Source organism: Oncorhynchus masou, chromosome 31 (assembly GCF_036934945.1).
Source record: "Oncorhynchus masou masou isolate Uvic2021 chromosome 31, UVic_Omas_1.1, whole genome shotgun sequence".
NCBI lineage: Eukaryota > Metazoa > Chordata > Actinopteri > Salmoniformes > Salmonidae > Oncorhynchus > Oncorhynchus masou.
This window is the reverse complement of record NC_088242.1, coordinates 52063869-52078200: the sequence shown is the minus strand read 5'-3', so window position 1 is coordinate 52078200 and position 14332 is coordinate 52063869. Positions and strand designations below refer to the sequence as shown.

The window sequence follows — 14332 nt, the reverse complement described above, 5'->3', positions numbered from 1 at the left end:
GCTAGTCTGTTATATCTGGAGTATTTCTCCCGTCTTATCCGGTGTCCTGTGTGAATTTAAGTATTCTCTCTAATTCTCTCTTTCTCTCTTTTTCATTCTCTCTCTCGGAGGACCTGAGCCCTAGGACCATGTCTCAGGAATATCTGGCCGGATGACTCCTTGCTGTCCCCAGTCCACCTGGTCATGCTGCTGCTCCAGTTTCAAATGTTCTGGAACCCTGACCTGTTCACTGGATGTGCAACCTCGTCCCGGACCTGCTGTTAAGGACTCTCTCTCTGACGCACCTGCTGTCTCTAATTCTGAATGATCGGCTGTAAAAAGCCAACTTACATTTACCCCTGAGGTGCTGACCTGTTGCATCCTCTACAACCACTGTGATTATTATTATCTGACCCTGCTGGTCATCTATGAATGATTGAACATCTTGGCCATCTTCTGTTATAATCTCCACCCGGCACAGCCAGAAGAGGACTGGCAACCCCACAGAACCTGGTTCCTCTCTAGGATTCTTCCTAGGGTCCGGCCTTTCTAGGGAGTTTTTCCTAGCCACCATGCTTCTACATCTGCATTACTTGCTGTTTGGGGTTTTAGACTGGGTTTCTGTACAGCACTTTGTGACATTGGCATTGACATTGATACTTATTGACTCAAGATATTTCAGCTTCGTTGTCGTTTTACCAATTTCATGATATCCAATTGCGATCCAATTATGATCTTGTTTCATCGTTGCAACTCCCCATGGGCTCAGGAGCGGCAAAGATCAAGTCATGCATCCTACGGAACATGACCCGCACCAAGGAAACACCACTCAACAGCTTGCAGGTGCCCAGACCGCCACAAGGAGTTACTGGAGCGCGGTGAGCCAAGGAAAGCCCCCTGGCCAAATCCTCCCCTAACCCGGAGCAAGGCCAATTGTATGCCGCCCTATGTGCCTCCCGGTCACGGCCGGCTGTGATCAAACCCCAGGCTTTAGTCATGCCTCAACACTGCGATGTAATGCCTAAGACTGCTGCGCCAGTCGGGAGGTCTCAGCTTTTCATTTTTAATAATTGTGTAAATAAATTCAAAATAACATAATTTCACTTTAACGTGTTTCCACTGCTCCAGAGTCCAATGACGGCGAGCTTTACACCACTCCAGCTGACACATGGCATTGCACATCATTATCTTAGGCTTGTGTGCGGCTGCTCGGCCATGGAAATCCATTTGATGAAGCCCCTGGTGAACATTTCTTGTCTGGAATTTTCTTCCAGAGGCAGTTTGGAACTTGATAATGAGTGTTGCAATGGAGGACAGACGATTTTTACGCGCTACGTGCTTCAGCATTCAGCGGTCCCGTTCTGTGAGCTTTTAGGGCCTACCACTTTGTGGCTGAGCCATTGTTGCTCCTAGGTGTTTCCACTTCATAATAACAGCACTTACAGTACAGTTTACCGGGGCAGCTCTAGCAGTGCAGAAATTTGACTAACTGACTTGTTAGAAAAGGTGGCATCCTTTGACGGTGCCAATTTGAAAGTCACTGAGCTCTTCAGTAAGGCCATTCTACTGCCAATGTTTGTCTATGGATATTTGGCTGTGGCTGTGTGCTCAATGCATGGGTGTGTGCTCAATTTTATACAATTGTCAGCAATTGGTGTGGTTGAAAATGTCCTCATACTTTTCTGTATATAGTGTACATTGTGACCCCTCAGATTTTGGGTGGTGCATGACACCCCTACTATGAATATAGTTTGCTTAAAAAACAATGTAATCACAAATACAAATCTACTGTATAATCACTGGCTGTATAACTATATGACTTGATGGCCCACTTAGGCCCCCTTATATGACAGTGTTCCTCTGTTGAGATTCATTATTAACAATGAAAACAGAGCATGCTGATTGTCACTGTTTAATTACTAAAGAAGGATGCCTCAAACTGTCAATCAAATGTTGTCTAATGCATTCAGTTGTGTTTAAGCATATATTCTTTTGTGTACTTGTGTATTTTAGTGTATTTTATGATGTATCTCAGGTCCATGTGTATTTTATATGCATTTTTATATGACTTTGTCTTCATCATTGAAACTTTACTTTTTTTGTGTATTTGAACTATCAGGGATGATGATATCTCTTCAATTTTGTTAATCCTTCAATTTCGGTAATCCCTTTTTAATGCATTGGGCTATATCAAGAGTGAACAGAAAGTACAGTATCTTTCAATGCATGCTAATACGGTGATTCCCATAATCTCTCTGAGATTGGCAAAATGGAGAATGAAAAGTACACAGTCACAACCTCTCTGCTTCTTTGCAAATATATTTTTAATACCAAAAATGAATTCCCCAAATTCCTATCTTGAACCATAAGATGTTATTGATTTTCAGACTGTTCCCTTTTCCTACACTTCAAAGAGGGAAACATTTGAGGAATATTGATCCCATTTAGTAACTATATTCCTCCCACCTATTCCCTCCATCCTGAACGAATAATATATTCCACGGTGGATTATGATGAATAGCTTGTCATATAAAGTTAGGAGATAAGGCGGTCTCCTTATTTCTGTAACACAGTTATTTTTCTTCAGAGCAGCTAAACACTGTGAATTAAACTTGATTTCACAGATCCTGGAGCTGATGACATTTGGACTTTTATCTGAGATGCGATCACATTATATAATAGTAAATGCAACTTCTCTGAATGTAGTAGATGAAAGGCAGAGTTTAAGGTACCTTGGGCTGCCCTGTACGACAAGATAAGCATAACTTGTTAGATAAAATTTAGTGCAGAGCTGTCTAAGAATTCGGTAATACTCAACAATTGGTGCATTTGGCTAGTCTTCTTTATGTATTTTTTATGTAAAAGCAATCAGTATGCAGGGAATATTGCAAGCCTATGCATGCACTATGCAGGTTTCTATTGTTCCTTTTGCTAGACAATCTGCTGTAGATCAAAGAGTATATGCAAAGCAAAAGTATTCCCTTATCTCAGCAAGAAAAATCACTGATGACAATCACATATTATATGAAATTATGCATAATTGAATTTTATTACAGGAAACAGTGTGTGATTTTCAAAGAACAATGTGATTGAACACAAAATTACCTTGAATTCCACACCTTAAAGTTAAGATTCCTCCAACTTCTTCTCCTCTTTCTTCCTTCTACCTCCTCCTCCTTGTGGGAGAACAGGTGCTTGTGTTTCCATGCTACATTAGCTGTATTTCATGTCTTGCCAGGGTTGGGTTGTCTTTGCCAGGGAACACATAGGTGATTTATTACATGTCTCTATGACAGAGGTTGTCTATCACTAAAAACGTATGCCGTTTCCAGTGGTTAAATTGAGACGGACCATACGGCAGAGCACAATTGGCCCAGCGTCGTCCATGTTAGGGGAGGGTTTGGCCGGGGTAGGCCTCATTGTAAAATAAGAATTTGTTCTTAAAACTGACTTGCCTAGTTAAATTAAGGTTCAATAAAAAAATAAAAAAAATAAAAGGAGAGCCAGGCAGAGGCGAGCTCCAGCACCTTACAGGTCTAAAGAGAAAAGTAGGTTGAACCGTGATCTGGATATTAAGCTAGGATTAGTGGAAGGGTTGTGGTTGAGGCTAGGGTTAGGGCTGTGGTTGAGGCTAGGGTTAGGGTTGAACCAGGATGTGGATGTGAAGCCTCTGATAGTAAAGATCAGGTGACAGTCTTATTACCATGTTTTTGTTGTAATGAGGGACAGTTCAAGGTAAGTCCAGTTTACATTAAACCAGATATTAGTGGGCTAGAGTGTGGTGAGTAACCATGACTACAGAGAAAGTCAGTATGTTAGCCTCAGGGGGGAACGACTGCCACCTCTCATTGAAGCCATGGAGGTACTAGGCAGACCATGATACTGCAGACATTGTTAGTAGGAAACAGGATCCCCTGAGAGTTTCTATTGGACAAATTCAGGTATTTTTGTCCCCGTTTCTTTTGCTTCTGTTTAAGAAACATTTTTCGACAGAATTGGCAGAATGAATATACCCCTGATCACGCATATATTCTACCGTGGCCAATAATCTGCTCCTTTTACTCTCTGTTCCGAACGTACTAGGCGACCAATTCTTATAGCCTTTAGCTGTACCCTTATCCTACCCCTCCACTGTTCCTCTGGTGATGTAGAGGTTAATCCAGGCCCTGCAGTGCCTAGCTCCACTCCCATTCTCCAAGCACTCTCATTTGTTGACTTCTGTAACCGTAAAAGCCTTGGTTTCATGCATGTTAACATTAGAAGCCTTCTCCCTAAGTTTGTTTTATTCACTACTTTAGCACACTCTGCCAACCCGAATGTCCAAGCCGTGTCTGAATCCTGGCTTAGGAAGACCACCAAAAACCCTGAAATCTCCATCCCTAACTATAACATTTTCCGGCAAGATAGAACTGCCAAAGGGGCGGAGTTGCAATCTACTGTAGAGAGAGCCTGCAGAGTTCTGTCTTACTATCCAGGACTGTGCCCAAACAATTTGAGCTTCTACTTTTAAAAATCCACCATTTCAGAAACAATTCTCTCACCATTGCCACTTACTATAGACCACCTTCTGCCCCCAGTTGTGCCCTGGATACCATATGTGAATTGATTGCCTCCAATCTATCTTCAGAGCTCATGCTTTTAGGTGACCTAAACGGGGACATGCTTAACTTCTTCGATATAGGGGGCGCTCTTTTAATTTTTGGATAAAAAATGTTCCCGTTTTAAACAAGATATTTCGTCACGAAAAGATGCTCGACTATGCATATAATTGACATATGCTTTGGAAAGAAAACACTCTGACGTTTCCAAAACTGCAAGGATATTGTCTGTGAGTGCCACAGAACTAATGCTACAGGCGAAACCAAGATGAAATTTCATTCAGGAAAAGCCCCAGATTTTGAATGTGCTGTGTTCCAATGTTTCCTTATATGGCTGTGAATGCGCCAGGAATGAGCCTACACTTTCTGTCGTTTCCCCAAGGTGTCTGCAGCATTGTGACGTATTTGTAGGCATATCATTGGAAGATTGACCATAAGAGACTACATTTACCAGGTGTCTGCTTGGTGTCCTCCGTCGAAATTATTGCGCAATCTCCAGCTGCGTCCACTTTTCCATTTGGTTCAGAGGAGAATGGCAACTGCCACGAATGATTTAGCATCGAATAGATACGTGAAAAACACCTTGAGGATTGATTCTAAACAACGTTTGCCATGTTTCTGTCGATATTATGGAGTTAATTTGGAAAAAGGTTTGGCGTTGTAATAACTGAATTTTCGTTTTTTTTCCTTAGCCAAGCATGATGAACAAAACGGACTGATTTCTCCTACACAAATAATATTTTTGGAAAAACTGAACATTTGCTATCTAACTGAGAGTCTCATCATTGAAAACATCCAAAGTTATTCAAAGGTAAATGATTTTATTTGAATGCTTTTCTTGTTTTTGTGAAAATGTTGCCTGCTGAATGCTAGGCTTAATGCTATGCTAGCTATCAATACTCTTACACAAATGCTTGTGTAGCTATGGTTGAAAAGCATATTTTGAAAATCTGAGATGACAGTGTTGTTAACAAAAGGCTAAGCTTGTGAGCCAATATATTTATTTCATTTCATTTGCGATTTTCATGAATAGTTAACATTGCGTTATGCTAATGAGCTTGAGGCTATGATTACGCTCCCGGATACGGGATTGCTCGACACTAGAGGTTAACACCCCGGCCATCCAACAATCTAAGCTTGATGCCCTCAATCTCACACAAATTATCAAAGAACCTACCAGGTACAACCCCAAATCCGTAAACATTTGCAACCTCATTGATATCATCCTAACCAACCTGCCCTCCAAATACACCTCTGCTGTCTTCAACCAGGATCTCAGCGATCACTGCCTCATTGCCTGCGTTTGTAATGTGTCTGGGGTCAAGCAACAACCCCTCTTCCCTGTCAAACGCTCCCAAAAACACTTCAGCGAGCAGGCCTTTCTAATCAACCTGGAAGGATATTGACCTCATTCCGTCAGTAGAGGATGCCTGGTTATTCTTCAAAAAACAGTTGAAACAGGAACAGATATATCCCATGGTTCACTTTAGACCTGACTGTCCTTAACCAGCACAAAAATATCCTGTGGCGTACTGCATTAGCATCGAAAAGCCCTCGTGATATGCAACTTTTCAAGGAAGTTAGGAACCAATATACACAGGCAGTTAAGAAAGCAAGGCTAGCTTTTTCAAATAGAAATTGGCAGTTCTGGGACACTGTAAAATCCATGGAGAATAAGAGCACCTCCTCCCAGCTGCCCACTGCCCTGAGGCTAGGAAACACTGTCACCACCGATAAATCCACGATAATTGATCATTTCAATAAGCATTTTCCTACGGCTGGCCATGCTTTCCACCTGGCTACCCCTACCCCGGTCAACAGCCCTGCACCCCCCACAGCAACTTGCACAAGCCTCCCCCATTTCTCCTTCACCCAAATCCAGATAGCTGATGTTCTGAAAGAGCTGCAAAATATGGAACCCTACAAATCAGCCGGGCTAGTCAATCTGGACCCTCTCTTTCTAAAATGATCCGCCGAAATTGTTGCAACCCCTATTACTAGAATGTTCAACCTCTTTTCTGTATCATCTGAGATCCCCAAAGATTGGAATGCTGCCACGGTCATCCCCCCGACACTCTAGACCCAAACTGCTAAAGACCTATTTCTATCCTACCCTACCCTTCAAAGGTCTTTCGAAAGCCAAGTCAACAAACAGATCACCGACCATTTCAAATCCCACCGTACCTTCTCCGCTATGTAATCTGGTTTCAGAGCTGGTCATGGGTGCACTTCAGCCTTGCTCAAGGTCCTAAATGATATCATAACCGCCATCAAAAAGAGACAATACTGTGCAGCTGTATTCATTGACCTGGCCAAGGCTTTCGACTCTGTCAATCACCACATTCTTATCGACAGACTCAATAGCCTAGGTTTCTCAAATGACTTGATTCTATTCTATGCAAAATAATTACTTAAAAATCATACAAATGTGATTTTCTGGATTTTTGTTCTCACCGTTGAAGTGTACCTATGATAAAAATAGCAGACTTGCTTTGTAAGTAGGAAAACCTGCAAAATTGGCAGTGTATCAAATACTTGTTCTCCCCACTGTATATTTATTTCCCCTTTATTTAACCATGGAAGGATTCCAGACCTTGGTGGAACGCCACGACTGTGCATTCTATACATTGCTGGAGCAAGTCCACAGATTGTCTGTTAGACAGCCAGACACTACCGTAACCTTCCAGCCTATCAGTACCCCTGCTGTCAGCAGCGCATCCCCCCAGCCCACCCCGACTTCCCAAGAACTCCGCTCACCTCGTCCAGAATGCTTCGCTGGAGATTCAGGGACCTGTCGGTTGTTTCTCTCTCAGTGCTCCCTATTCTTTGAGCTACAGCTCTTTTCCTTTCCCTAGGACTGCTCGAAGGTAGCGTACCTTATAACACTGTTGTCCGGGAGAGCTGCGGTGTGGGAGCAACATGCCACTGTGTGTTTCAGTCCAGAGTAGTTTATTGTGGGGGTGAAGAAAGTGTTTGATTCTCCATTATCAGGAAGAGATGCTGCTCGGAAGCTACTCCGGCTACGCCAAGACTCCCATAGTGTGGCAGACTATGTGGTCGATATCTGCAATTTGGCCGCCGAGAGTGCCTGGAACCTAGAAGCCATTCGATAACCATTCAATTCTTCACAGGTTATCGGAGGAGGTGAAAGATGAGCTCGCAGCCCGGGAGTTGCCATCAATCTCGACTCTCTCATCGCCTTGACCATCCTGATCGATGGGAGGTCTGTTCCCACTCCCCCTCGCTCATCCATGGATCCCATCTCATATCGAGGAATCCCGGAAGTCCTTGGCGTCTACATTGAGAAACCGAGGTTACCCGAGATCCTCCGGGAATCAACTAGATCTGCCGACTCGCCTCCTCCCCTGAGCCTATGCAACTTGGGAGAGCTAGATTGTCTTCTGCCAAACGGTTACACAGACTGAACACCAACAGCTGTCTGTATCGTAGGACTACAGGACTTCACATTTCTACTTGTCCTGTAAAAAGACCCGGCTCATCAGGAGGTGTGAGTACGCTGATGGGCATTACGGAGGATGTCCTGTCTCTCCTTACTCGTATCCCTCTCCATGCCATCCTGCTGTGTGGTGACCGGTCCAAATCTCTCCGGTTATTCATTGACTCTGGGGCCGATAAGAGTTTTATGGACGCTACCTTAGTGCCTGAGCTGGAAATCCCCACTCAGCCCCTCTCCATTCCCATGGACATCAGAGCGCTGTATGGGCGTTAGTTTGGCAGAGTGTTAAAGGAATTATGTTCCTATTTGTTCATCAACCTATTCAATTTAAACACTGTGCCCATTTCTAAGAATTTGTAAGATACTTATTTGTATAAAATGGACAGAGACCAGTCTCAAAATCAATCAAAAGCGTTTATTCTCGAGAGTACTGATCATAATATAATGTACATTGGTTTATATCACATTTCGTCATAGCGTTTTAAATGCTGCTCCTGCTTCTCTCCGATATAATGGCAATATAGTTCACAAGCCTTCCCACATTGTCTGCCACCTGTTAAGCAATCTACTACAAGCCCAAGGCCTCTCCCCTCACTTGGTAGAGACAGGATGTCCTGTAAGGAACACAGCATTCCAGCCAGTCTGACGATAGCTCCATTCGTTTCTAACAAGGAACAGACAGTCCTGACGATAGCTCCATTCGTTTCTAACAAGGAACAGACAGTCCTTCTAATTCTGGACAAAAACTACACACATTACATTCAGTATTATGATTATAATAAGATTAATACATCCATACAGTAACATAGTAGTATTCTGTTTAGTCATAGTTTTGATTTAAAATGTATACATAATTTATATATCCCATTTAGCAGACGCTTTTGTCCAAAGCGACTTACAAGTCGGCTGGGGCCACTACTTTTACATATGGGTGGCCCCAGCGGGAATCGAACCCACGACGCTTGGCGTTGCAAGCGCCATGCTCTACCGACTGAGCCACACAGGACTTTAGTCGTATTCATAAAAATCGTCTTAACACAGAGTCACCCAAAACACGGTTCCTATCAACCTGCGAGTGTCAGGCAACCACAGCGAGTCGATACAGTTTCTACTTATCGAATCCCCTCAGGTACCAGTGGTGTTGGGGTTTTCATGGCTCAAGAGACACAATCCCCTTGTTGACTGGACTGGGGTTTCGATCAAGGATTGGAGCCCATTCTGCCATGCTCATTACCTGAAGTCAGCACAGCCTGCCCTGGGACGTTTTCCTGTGGGCCTGGGAAAATCCCCGGACTTCTCCGCCATTCCCGCGGAAGTATCCAGGACCTCCAGGAGGTTTTCAGCAAGGCCCATGCCACCTCGCTAACTCCACATCGGCCCTATGACTGTGCCATCTACCTTCTACCAGGCACAACACTGCCTCAGGGGGCGGCTTTATTCCCTATCGGGTGCAGAGACCAAGGCGATGGAGACATACATTGAGGACTCCCTGGCTGCAGGGGGTATCCATCCTTCAGCCTCTTCAACCGGCACAGGGTTCTTCTTTGTGGAGAAGAAGGACAAAGCCCTTCGCCTATGTATCGTTTACCGGGAAGTGAATGACATCACAGTTAAAAACGTTACCAGCTTCCACTTATCTCCTTGGCTTTCAAGCTTCTCCATGGGGCTACTATTTTCTCCAAGTTGGACCTTCGGAACTCCTATCTGTTCCAGGCCCTGGTTAACCATCTTCTCCGTGACATGTTGAACCGGTTCGTGTTTGTCTACCTCAATGACATTCTCCTTTTTTCCCACTCCTACTCGACTCAAGAACATATCCTCCATGTCCGACAAGTCCTCCAGCGTCTTCTGGAGAAGCAGCTGTTCGTCAAAGTGAAGAAATGTGAATTCCATCGCTCCATCTCCTTCCTTGGATACATCATAACTGCAGGGAACATACAGATGGATCCTGGAAAGGTGAGAGTGGTTGTGGATTGGCCGCAACCCACCCCCAGAGTGCAGTTGCAACGTTTCCTGGGGTTTGCCAATTTCTACCGCCGGTTCATCTGAGTTACAGTACCCTGGCTTCCCCCATTTCAGCACTCACCTCTCCAAAGGTCCCGTTTATGTGGTCTCCAGCTGCATACCGGACACACCTCAAGTACCAATTCATTACCGCCCCACCCTAATCCATCCGGATCTGTCCCGGCAGTTCGTGGTGGAGGTCGACGTCTCAGACATTGGAGTGAAGTCTGTCCTGCCCCAGCGTTCGACCCAAGACCAAAAACTGCATCCCTGCGCTTTTCTCTCCAATTGTCTCAATACAACGGAAAGGAGTTAGGACATGGATAACCAAGAACTACTCACTGCGGAGATGGCGTTGGGGGGGGGGGGGTGGAGGCAGTGGTTAGAATGGGCGGAACACCCTGTCACGAGTCCGACTGAGGGTGGTTTCCCTTCCCGGTCGGGTGGCGCTCGGCGGTCGTCGTCACAGGCCTATTAGCTGCCACTGATTGTCTTTTCTCCCCCTCCTTGTATGTTTATTGGTAGCACCTGTGTGTATGATTAGTTTGTCTTTATTAGACAGCCGGCCCGCCTGGTTGTTGTGCGGGATTATTCTTTGTAACCTTCTGCTCTGTATCAGAGGAACGTGTTAGTTCCTAGTCGTGCCTTTTTGAATCGTCATTTTGACATTCCCTGTGTTTTGGGGCCGTGATCATTGTTAGCACCCTGAGGTGCGTTTAGTGCATTAAAGAGCACAGCATTGTACTCTCTGTCTCCTGCCTTTGACTCCACACCCACGACACCCGGATTGTTACACACCCATTCATAGTATGGACATATCACAAGAACCTGGAATATCTCCGCTATTCACCCGATTCAACTTCACCATTTCCTACCGCCCGGGATCCAAGAATGTGAAGCCGGATGCGCTGTCATGCCTCTATAGCCCCGCTGCTACACCATCGGACCCAAGACAATCCTCCCTACCGCTTGTCTCGCCGCTGCACTCATCTGGGGTATAGAGAACCAGGTCCATGAGGCGCAGCATTTTCCAGACGGTGGGGTCCGGCTAACCGGATGTTTGTCCCGGACTCTGATCGTTTCCCGTTTCTAGAATGGGCTTATTCCTCTCGACTGGACTGCCATCCTGGCTCCCATTGGACCCTGGCCTTTGTACAACAATGTTTTTGGTGGACCACCTTGGTTCCTGACGTTTCCGCGATCATTGCCGCCTGCATCGTGTGTGCCCAGAATAAGACTCCTCGGCAATCTCCGGCTAGCCTCATTCAACCACATCCTGTCCCTCACTGTCCCTGGTCACACTACCGCTATACACTACCGCTAAAAATGTTGGGGTCTCTTAGAAGTGTCATTGTTTCCCATGAAAACCTACATGAAATGAGTTTCAAAATGAATAGGAAATATAGTCAAGACGGTGACAAGGTTATAAATAATGATTTTTAATTGAAATAATAATTGTGTCCTTCAAACTTTGCTTTCGTCAAAGAATCCTCCATTTTCAGCAATTACAGCCTTGCAGACCTTTGGCGTTCTAGTTGTCAATTTGTTGAGGTACAGCAACTTGTGTGGGTGGAATACACCCTCAACACCTTTGCCTGTTCGGCCACTGGTCTCTCGCCCTTTGAGTGTTCAACGGGTTATCAGCCCCCGCTCTTCCCTGAGCAAGAGGTCAGCATCCCCTCTATGCAGATGTTCATCCGCCGCTGTCACTGTACATGGAAGAGGTCTGCTCTTCTCAAGACCACCTCCAGGTATCGACAACAGGTGGACCACCACCGGACCCCGGCTCCCTGTTATCGTCTCAGGCAGAGGGTATGGTTGTCCACTCGGGACCTGCCCCTCCGGGGGGAGTCCACCAAACTTTCCCCCCATTTTATCTACCCTTTCCCCATCTCTAAGATCCTTAGCCTCTTTGCTGTTCGTCTTCTGTTGCCCCGCACCCTTCGTATACATCCCACGTTTCATGTATCAAGGATTAAACCTCTGTCTCACAGCCCTCTGTCTCCTCTTTCCGTTTATACCGGTGTTTTCTTTTTATCTGTTGCCAGTTCGTCTTGTCTCGTCAAGCCTACCAGCGTTTTTTCCATGTACTCCTGTTTCTCTCTTGCCCTTGTTTTTCTAGTTTTTCCAGTTTTAAGAACTCTGCCTGCCCTGACACTGCCCTGGATTACTGGATTACTGCCCTCTGCCTTGACCCCGAGCCTGCCTGCCGTTCTGTACCTTATAGTCACGTTCTGACCTTAGTTCCTTTATGTCTTTGTTTTAGTTTGGTCAGGGAGTGAGTTGGGGTGGGTAGTCTATGTTCGTTTTTCTATGTTGCGTTTATGTGTTTGGCCTGGTATGGTTCTCAGAGGCAGGTGTCGTTCGTTGTCTCTGATTGAGAATCATACTTAAGTAGTCTTTTCTCACCTGTGTTTTGTGGGTGATTATTTTCTCTTCAGTGTTTTTTCATTCACCGTACAGGACTGTTCGTTTGTCGTTTTGTTCAGTGTTCAGTTATTTTATAAAAAATATGGACTCTTACCAGGCTGCGCTTTGGTCCTCCTCTCCTTCTCACGACTAATATCGTTACACTTATTGGATCTGCCTTAGATTACAGACCTCTGTCTTTTGCCTGCCACCTGTTTGGTCAATAAACATCTGTGACTCGAACTGTCTGCATCTGAGTCTTGATACCTCTACAGAGTGTTATATACAGTGGGGCAAAAAAGTATTTAGTCAGCCACCAATTGTGCAAGTTCTCCCACTTAAAAAGATGAGATAGGCCTGTAATTTTCATCATAGGTACAATTCAACTATGACAGACAAAATAAGAAAAAAAATATCCCCAAAATAACATTGTAGGATTTTTAACAAATGTATTTGCAAATTATGGTGGAAAATAAGTATTTGTTCAAAAACAAAAGTTTCTCAATACTTTGTTATATACCCTTTGTTGGCAATGACAGAGGTCAAAGGTTTTTCTGTAAGTCTTCACAAGGTTTCCACACACTGTTGCTGGTATTTTGGCCCATTCCTCCACGCAGATCTCCTCTAGAACAGTGATGTTTTGGGGCTGTTGCTGGGCAACACGGACTTTCAACTCACTCCAAAGATTTTATATGGGGTTGAGATCTGGAGACTGGCTAGGCCACTCCAGGACCTGGACTCCAGGGCCACTCCTTCGTTGCCCGGGCGGTGTGTTTGGGATCATTGTCATGCTGAAAGACCCAGCCATGTTTCATCTTCAATGCCCTTGCTGATTGAAGGAGGTTTTCACTCAAAATCTCATGATACATGGCCCCATTCATTCTTTCCTTTACACAGATCAGTCGTCCTGGTCCCCTTGCAGAAAAACAGCCCCAAAGCATGATGTTTCCACCCCCATGCTTCACAGAAGGTATGGTGTTCTTTGGATGCAACTCAGCATTCTTTGTCCTCCAAACACGACGAGTTGAGTTTTTACCAAAAAGTTCTATTTTGGTTTAATCTGACCATATGACATTCTCCCAATCTTCTTCTGGATCATCCAAATGCTCTCTAGCAAACTTCAGATGGGCCTCGACATGTACTGGCTTAAGCAGGGGGACACCGTTCTTGTGATAATTTTGACCCCACAGGGTGAGATCTTGCGAGGAGCCCCAGATCGAGGGAGATTATCTGTGGTCTTGTATGTCTTCCATTTCCTAATACTTGCTCCCACAGTTGATTTCTTCAAACCAAGCTGCTTACCTATTGCAGATTCAGTCTTCCCAGCCTGGTGCAGGTCTACAATTTTGTTTCTGGTGTCCTTTGACAGCTCTTTGATCTTGGCCATAGTGGAGTTTGGAGTGTGACTGTTTGAGGTTGTGGACAGGTGTCTTTTATACTGATAACAAGTTCAAACGGGTGCCATTAATACAGGTAACGAGTGGAGGACAGAGGAGCCTCTTAAAGAAGAAGTTACAGGTCTGTGAGAGCCAGAAATCTTGCTTGTTTGTAGGTGACCAAATACTTATTTTCCACCATAATTTGCAAATAAATTCATTAAAAATCCTACAATGTGATTTTCTGGATTTTTTTTCCATTTTGTCTGTCATAGTTGAAGTGTACCTATGATGAAAATTACAGGCCTCTCTCATCTTTTTTAAGTGGGAGAACTTGCACAATTGGTGGCTGACTAAATACTTTTTTGCCCCACTGTATCTAGCAGTGGCAAGTGGCAACATTTTGATCACAGAACACTGTCTAACAAATTACATCATCATTGCTCTTTTTAACACTGGATAAATGTACAAAGTCAACTTTGTAATGGCAATATAATAGCACATTGGAA

At 44.6% G+C, this 14332-nt stretch overlaps 1 pseudogene; it reads right to left on the bottom strand.

The window, feature by feature from the left end:
- LOC135524963 (cryptochrome-2-like) overlaps positions 1-9339 on the bottom strand; it is a 51381-nt pseudogene extending 42042 nt beyond the window's left edge.
- Positions 9340-14332: the final 4993 nt, after the last annotated feature.